The 7,969-nt window shown below is 42.2% G+C and overlaps 1 non-coding gene across 1 annotated transcript; it reads right to left on the bottom strand.

Annotated features, from left to right (window-relative positions):
* Positions 1-7,627: 7,627 nt before the first annotated feature.
* On the bottom strand, positions 7,628-7,702 carry Trnal-caa (transfer RNA leucine (anticodon CAA)). Its single transcript has one exon. It is a non-coding gene; the product is annotated as a tRNA-Leu (tRNA).
* Between the last annotated feature and the right edge of the window lie 267 nt (positions 7,703-7,969).

The following is a 7,969-nucleotide window of genomic DNA, read 5'->3' as shown; positions in this document are numbered from 1 at the left end:
TTAATACAGTTACAAAAACAATTAGTTGAAGGTACAAATATGGGTATAATTAAAAAGTTAATACAATTAAAAGTCTATATCTGAGTATAGGGCTGCTACAATTTGCAAATGGTGTTAAGTTTGCATTTTTGGCTCGAGTAGCTTCACTTAATACTACTCAGTTCTGTCATGTTTGTGACTGTCTTCTTTCCAGCTGCTGTCTTAATGATTACTCTGCCATCCTGAGTCCACACATTCTGAAGACCGAAATGGGATATGGCACTGTTTAAAATCTTTAGCCATTCGTGTGTCAGATCTTCCCTTATTGTAAGCCCTGTCCTTGCTAACCTCCTCTTCTGGGTAAAGATCTCTGCCCTTTTTCGGTATGAGACAAATTTAATTATTATTGGACGAGGTTTGGTAGCACCTGGTAGTTTTCGTCCCTGTCAATGTCTGCCTTGGTCACTTCAATGCCTACTTTTTCACGCACAACCTGTATAAGCAGGTTGTCTGTGTCTTCTTCCTTATTTTCTGCTACTCCAAACAGTCGTAGACTATTTCGCCTTTGGTACTGTTCTAACTCGTCTGTTGCGGCAGGTAGTTTCACTTCCAACTCTCGTGCCTTTTTCTCGTATTCAGACACAGACTTTTTTAGTGCTGTAATTTCGGCAGTATTGGCCTCAACAGTTTCACGCATTTTGGCCAATACTGCTGCCGTTACAGTATCTGATATAGTGCCTGCTATCAGATCGAGATTGTTTCTATCGCGAAGCGCAGCGTTTACCTCAGAGTGGACCAGCTCCGCTATACCGGGAGCCGCGGCCGCACCTTCCGCCAAGAGCAGACCCGCCACACCTGCTGCTTCCCCGCTGCTGGACGCGCTGCTGTTGACTCTTATGTTTACCATTTTCTCGAAGATATTGGCGGAGCACAGAAAAAAAATAGCACTACTGCACAGAACACTGTTGTTTACACGATTTCCACTTGTACTAGACAACACCACCTGCGAGAACACCTTCGAATTCAACTAAATTTCGCGAGCCGAACTTAACACGTGTTACACTCCAGCCGCCATGACACAAGATATTTTAGATCTAAACCTGAAATAAAGGTGATTAAATTTTCAGTTAGGCTGAACTTAAGAAATCCATAGTCCTACGGACTTAGCAGACACGCGTTTAGCCGGAGATCTTACCACTTCAGATGCTCGCCGGGGACAGACTGCCGTGGTCCCATCCTGAGGGGTGGCTCACCAATACAAACGGAAGTGACCAGAGAGGCAGCTTCCTATACCAACATGACAAGGGATGGACAGGACCATACTAAGGATAGAAACCTCTTTGCATTTAGAATGCGTAGCTACCTGTTCCGACGTTGGTCCTACTGTTCTCTAGCAGACAGGCTTGTCTGCTACCATCCAGCATGCAACTAGAAATACATTTGCTCATTCATCCTTTCACACAGAAGGGAAGGGGGATGACAGTATCTTATCATATACAGTATACAAAAGAAAGCGGATGTAGGTTCCGTATGAGACTGTGTGACGTGAATTACATATAAACTGTGTTTCAAAGTGTAGTAGTGTGACAGATCGTTCTTGTTTATGTGTAAAAGTAATATGTTTCACTGCTCAGTCTCCTCCCAGATAGTCAGAAACACCACAGTAAATTAAGAAGAGGAATTTATGCCGTAAATGACAACATATTTAATAAATTAACATAAAAGAAATCCGACAGAGACCTTTCATAACCCCAACGCTCCGGGAAAAGACCGTGCAGGGAATTTTCTGGCCATGCTACGACATTCCCAAGCAGGCTTCTCACACCCAACTTAAATCAAAAATGTAAAGAAAAGGCAAAAGGTCACCAGATACTTGCTAAAACACAATAATTTCCACACATCTTTAGAATCTACCAATTTCAAAGAGAAAAAAACACTCTGTGACACCTATTTAAAAGATAGTGTAGACCTAATTCGGTCAGCAAGTAAAAACAATGGTTCCTGTCTCATTAATATGAAAACAATTTCTGGTTGTTACTCTTATGGAGTTCACCAGTATTTGCTCATTGCAAGAGCCAACTGATCACAGGAAAATTTATGACTGTTTATTGACAAGTAAAATTTATGAAAATAGCAAAGGTGCCACAGCAATCAAAAAATAACATGAAAATAACATCAGTATTAAAAAGGAGAACATTACAATGCACAATCCACAAAAGCAAAAAAAAAAGATAAGAGAAAAAACATGTTTTACAAAGTGGTTATCGCAAAAAATTCTATATCTTATAAAACTAATAATTTGTAGAATTAAAATAACTTTGTGGCAATAATTTAATCACTCTACTATATTTCAGTTAGTTAGCAAACAATGATGACTGTGTCATTATACTGAAACTACAATTAATTATGTGATTGTTACCCTTTAGGGGTTCCTCACTATAAATATGCCCCATGCAAAGGCTAATCGATCACTGTCCAATGAGCATGAATAGCTATCTGACTCATAAACGAAGCAATGCCACAGGAACGAATTTACGAAACAAAATATCACAAATCTAATACAACACACACAAACAAACATTGAGAAATAAAACAGCTCTGAAAGTACAATAGTCAACGTCTAAAAAAACACCAATAAATAAAACACCTGCAAAATACAAGAGTCAAAGTCTAAAAAAAACAAAAATAGAACACCTGCAAAATACAAGAGTCAGTCTAATAAACACCAATAAATCGAACTCCTACAAAACACACGAGTCAGAGTTTCTCTGACAGAAACACACGTATATGCATTGGACTAAGAACCATATAATCACTGTTCACTGACACACTCAGTAGTTCCACTGTTCCGTGGCACAATATAGGAGGGGGTTTCGTCGCCGCAGCTGTCAGTAGGGATTTTTGTCCATCTGTTGCGTGCAATCCCGCCGTCTCTGTCCTCTCATGAAGTTTCTCTTGGTGGCCCGTGTCACGTACATCTCGATTTGGTTCTATGTTTGTGTTGTCAAATTCGTGTGGTATCCTCGTTTGACACGCCAGGTTGATATTCCTGGGCAAGGATGACACTTAATGGCTCTTCTTCGTGCCACCCTTAGCTACCAGAGAACATCGAACTATGGTTTACTGTTGCTTGACAGTGGTCATCCGCCAGGAAATGTTGATAGGCGTCGTTGAAGTCTGCCAATTTCTCTGGACAGTACGTGTCAAAAGGCTCCACACCCCTTGTTACATTCTTGAGTTATCCTCAATTGGCTCGCCGGTTTGATATTCCTGGGCAAGGATGACACTTAATGGCTCTTCTTTGTGCCACCCTTAGCGACCAGAGAACATCGAACCATGATTTACTGTCGTTTGACAGTAGGCATCCGTCAGGAAATGTCGATAGGCGTCGCTGACGTCTGCAAGTTTCTCTGGACAGTACCTGTCAAAAGGCTCCACGACCTTTATCCCCTGTCTTTTGTCGTTTCACTGCGGCCGTCTCGTCACGGTCGCGTGCGTGTCGTGCATTGCCAGCAGATGGATTTCCACGCGGTGGTCCGCTCGGCCATCTCAGGTCATCGCCTCCATGGAGGGTCGCCTGGGTGCGGCCGGCCATTAGCTCCGGGCGCAAGGGAAAGTGTTTGTCCCATGCCCTTCTTTTGTTGTGACCACGCTCCCGAAGTGGCCCGGTTGACAGTGTGTCCTGCTGGGAAACCCACCTGTTTACAACCAGTGCGGCTGCTCCCGCTGTCTCGCAAGAGTTTAGCCGGTTCGCTTTCACGTTCTCAACTGCATTCACAGAAATTGTTCATCATAGTTGTGTGATTACAAAATGTCACACATAATACCACTTAGTATTTTCTTTCACAATTTTTAAGAACAAAAGTGAGACTTAATTTTTTTTAAAATAAAAAAGTTTGATGAATCTACAATATAAAAATAAAAGTTAAATGACTTGACAATATAAAAAATAAAAGTGAAAAGACTTGACAGTATAAAAATACAAATTAAATGAACTGACAATATAATATCTAAATCCACATCACTAATGTGATTCACTTGCGTTTTAATAAATCAAATGCTACTTGTTAATTCACTAAAATGAAAATGATTATGCCTTGTGCAAGTATAGGTCAGGACAGCATAGGGTTCACATGTTATTTACACACACACACACACACACACACATGCACACCTGTTGTCTATACTGCAAACTAACTACCCATAAACATGTATTACTCAAAATTCTACTTCAATCCACTACTAGTTAATCCAACAAGCTACTTCAATGCTACTTCAACACAGCGTTTATACCACTACAACATTGTTCCAATTCGTCCTCTTCTTGACGCTCACGGCATACGTCTTGTCACATGATAAATATGGAGAAACGTTCCTTAAACATACATAGTAGAAAGAACAATGGTTATTTAAACGTCAAAACATTTATACCAGTTCACACACCTGAAAAAAGACTCGCAATTATACATTTATCATACTCATATGTTTACACACAAAACAGTAAGACAATTTCATCTAAAGTTACGTTATCACAAGAATTAATCACTCAGATGACTCTGAGAAGGGTAATTTTTTTTTATCCTACAGGTTATATTACATTTTCTTACCCATTTTGCTCCAATTTCGTTCCTTCTTTAAGTTACCTTTCGCTTCCAAATCAGTTATTTCGCCTGTGGTGGTTATTCTGGATTCATTTCTCATGAATGGCAAAATTGTGGTCTCCTCTATTCTGTAAAACAGTTTCATCTTAACATATTGAACTTACAACAGACACAAAAGATCCGAATCCTCCTGTAGTTTAAATGACAAATGTTTTGCTTCATCCTTATTACCTTAAACCAAGCGTTCCTCCGGTCCCATAATCAAAATTATTTAATCTTCCTCTACCTTCAAGAGGGAAATTTCCTCAGTACAAATCATATAGGCTGCAGTGCATCCTGCACCAGCGAAAACAGTAAGCTGTAATGCTCGCATCAGCAAAACACATAAACGTCGCTTTTCTAGGACAAGTATTAACGCAGAATAATTTTGCAGGCTCTGGCTCAACATCAGTCAAGACTACAAAAAGGATCCATATTTCTGTTCCATTCTCCATTTGCTGAAAAACTGCTCGTATTTGACTACCACAATAATATTTCAGGGCCACGAAAATTACACAAACCGCAATTCTTCTTTCACCTTGAAGGGAATCAATCTACTTACGAAATCCACAGACAGCCTTTTATGTAATCAGCTATAAAGAACAAAAAAGACATATATCATCAATATTAACATATTAGCGTATATTGGGAAGCCATTGGTTAAACAATCGTATTATCGCATCCTGTTTTCAAGATTCCAAACTTACTCATTCCTTTCTCAGAGTTCTCCTATCTTAAAATATTCATGCAGCACGCATACTATAGTAAGAGATCCTCATTTATACTGACAGATATAGAACAGTAATAGATAGATAGTAGCACTGAAAGCAGAAAATCGGAAACAAGGCTACTAACAGCTGGGGACCTGAGTTTGCCAGACCCATAATACCCACAGATCTGATATTCCCCTGAGTTTTGCACTAATTCAACACAGATCTTGCTTCTCTCAGCAGCGACAAAAAAAACGATAAACAGCATTTCACTCATTCACAAAGAAACCTTTTATCTTCACATTTGAACCAACCTAAATCCTAATTGCACAAGGAAAGAAAAAAATTAACAACATCACTTCAATCAATCACATAGAAACATCTTTATCATTATTTTTACCAACATATTATTCAAAATGCATTTATCACAAATGTAAACTAATCAATTGTTTCTCTTCACCATCCTCTTTACTCCTCACTGTTCTTTCTACTCATTTGCCATGTCGCTCATTTGTTCCGACTAGGCGCCTTCTGGGCTGATCGTTTGTCATTGCCGGTTTCGTTCATTTCCATTTGCTGGATTATGTCTAGGGTTGGCCGGCCGAATTTCAACATCATGAGGTGCTCCGCGTACAGTCCTATTCCCACCATATTCATCGTAGTATCAATTCTGGTCGCCGTACCTGTAGCGTTCACGATCTTGTCCACGTCCTCGATCATTTCCGTTGTTCCACCTGTGTTCGCGACTGTTACCCCAGTTTCTATACGGCCGGTCCCGATTATTGTTCCGTTCGCGTCGCGACGACCAGTCACGCCGTTGATTAGTACTACGGCCACGACTGTGTTCGCACTGCTGTGCCCCGTAATACCTTTGTGCCTGATTAGGCGGGCATTCTGCTGTATTATATTCCAACTCTTGGAGAAGTGTCTTAAACGTTTCCACGTCCTCTTTGCGTCGTCCCACAAGAATGAAGTGGCGCAAGTGCATCGGAAATTTGGTGATGCATATCCTAATTAGTTCCGCAGGCCCGTATGGGTGGTATAGAAATTGATTTGCCTGCAGCATGTGGTCGAATAGGCGTGTTGGGCTGCCGAAACCAGACTGGTTCAAATTTCGCAGCATAATTATGCCATGCTTGACCCTATCTTGTGCCGCTTCCGACCAATAGGCGGACAGAAAGGCTTGTAGAAACTCCCAAGTGGAGTTGCAGTGACGCACTGCCGACCTCATGCGAATCGCCGGTTCGCCTTCCAAATAGCCACACATATATTCAATCTTATGTGAACTTGCCCAGTCGGGGGAAGACCGAACTCAAATTGCTCGAGCCATGCTCGTGGATGTATTCCTTTTTGCGCATTTCGAAATATCTCAAACTTTCTCACTGGAAGGAAATGTTTGAAATCAAATCCCCGCATTTCCTCCCGGCGAGGCCCTTGTATGTTTCTATTTTTCTCATGTCTGCCCCTCAAAATACATTCTTCCCTGTCGTCAAAATCTTCCTCGTGGCCTGAGTCCCTCTCTGCACTGTTCGCACGGCTATTTTTAGTGCTATTGGCGAGTTCGGAATCACACGCCATGCGGTTTTCCAGATGCGCCACGCGTTCTTGTAATTCGCCTGTTACAGATTTGTGCCGCCTGTTCACTTCGAACTGTCCCTTCTGAAATCTAAAAAGCGAACGCACTTCTTCGGTCTCTGCGACCGCTACCGGTGTAGTATTGTTCTCGCTTTCCGTCACCTTTATCGTGCCTACGATGTCAGCTAATACCGCAATTTTATCATGTATTTGTCTGTTGTCCTCCGCCCCAGTCTGCTTCAATTGTTCTACTTGCTGTTCGAGTGCATGAATCTCTTGACTGTTGTCCGCTACTGTGTTGCCAATGGACGTGGGACAAAGCGTTTCCGCCTCTTGGACCCTCCGTGCCTACGATGTCCGCTAATACCGCAATTTTATCATGTATTTGTCTGTTGTCCTCCGCCCCAGTCTGCTTCAATTGTTCTACTTGCTGTTCGAGTGCATGAATCGCTTGACTGTTGTCCGCTACAGTGTTGCCAACGGACGTGGGACAAAGCGTTTCCGCCTCTTGGACCCTCGAGATTACCTGCTGGCGTTCCCTTTGGCATTCTTCTCTCAGCGCTTGGAAATTCCTAAGTAGCTGTTCTTCGCGCTCTTTCGATTCAGCATCGCGACTCCGCATGCCCTGTTCTAAGGCTTGCAGACGATCATCGATTTGTTCAAATGTACGGCCTAATTCTTTCATAATATCACTTTTGAAACTTCCTGGCAAATTAAAACTGTGTGCCCGACCGAGACTCGAACTCGGGTCCTTTGCCTTTTGCGGGCAAGCGCTCTACCAACTGAGCTACCGAAGCACGACTCACGCCCGGTACTCACAGCTGTACTTCTGCCAGAATCTCGTCTCCTACCTTCCAAACTTTACAGAAGCTCTCCTGCGATCCTTGCAGAACTAGCACTCCTGAAAGAAAGGATATAGCGGAGACATGGCTTAGCCACAGCCTGGGGGATGTTTCCAGAATGAGATTTTCACTCTGCAGCGGAGTGTGCGCTGATATGAAGCCATGTCTCCGCTATATCCTTTCTTTCAGGAGTGCTAGTTCTGCAAGGTTGGCAGGAGAGCTT

The sequence above is a fragment of the Schistocerca nitens genome, chromosome 4, assembly GCF_023898315.1.
Source record: "Schistocerca nitens isolate TAMUIC-IGC-003100 chromosome 4, iqSchNite1.1, whole genome shotgun sequence".
In the NCBI taxonomy this organism is placed as follows: Eukaryota; Metazoa; Arthropoda; class Insecta; order Orthoptera; family Acrididae; genus Schistocerca; species Schistocerca nitens.
The sequence above is the reverse complement of the archived record's forward strand: the minus strand, read 5'-3'. Positions and strand labels throughout refer to the sequence as shown.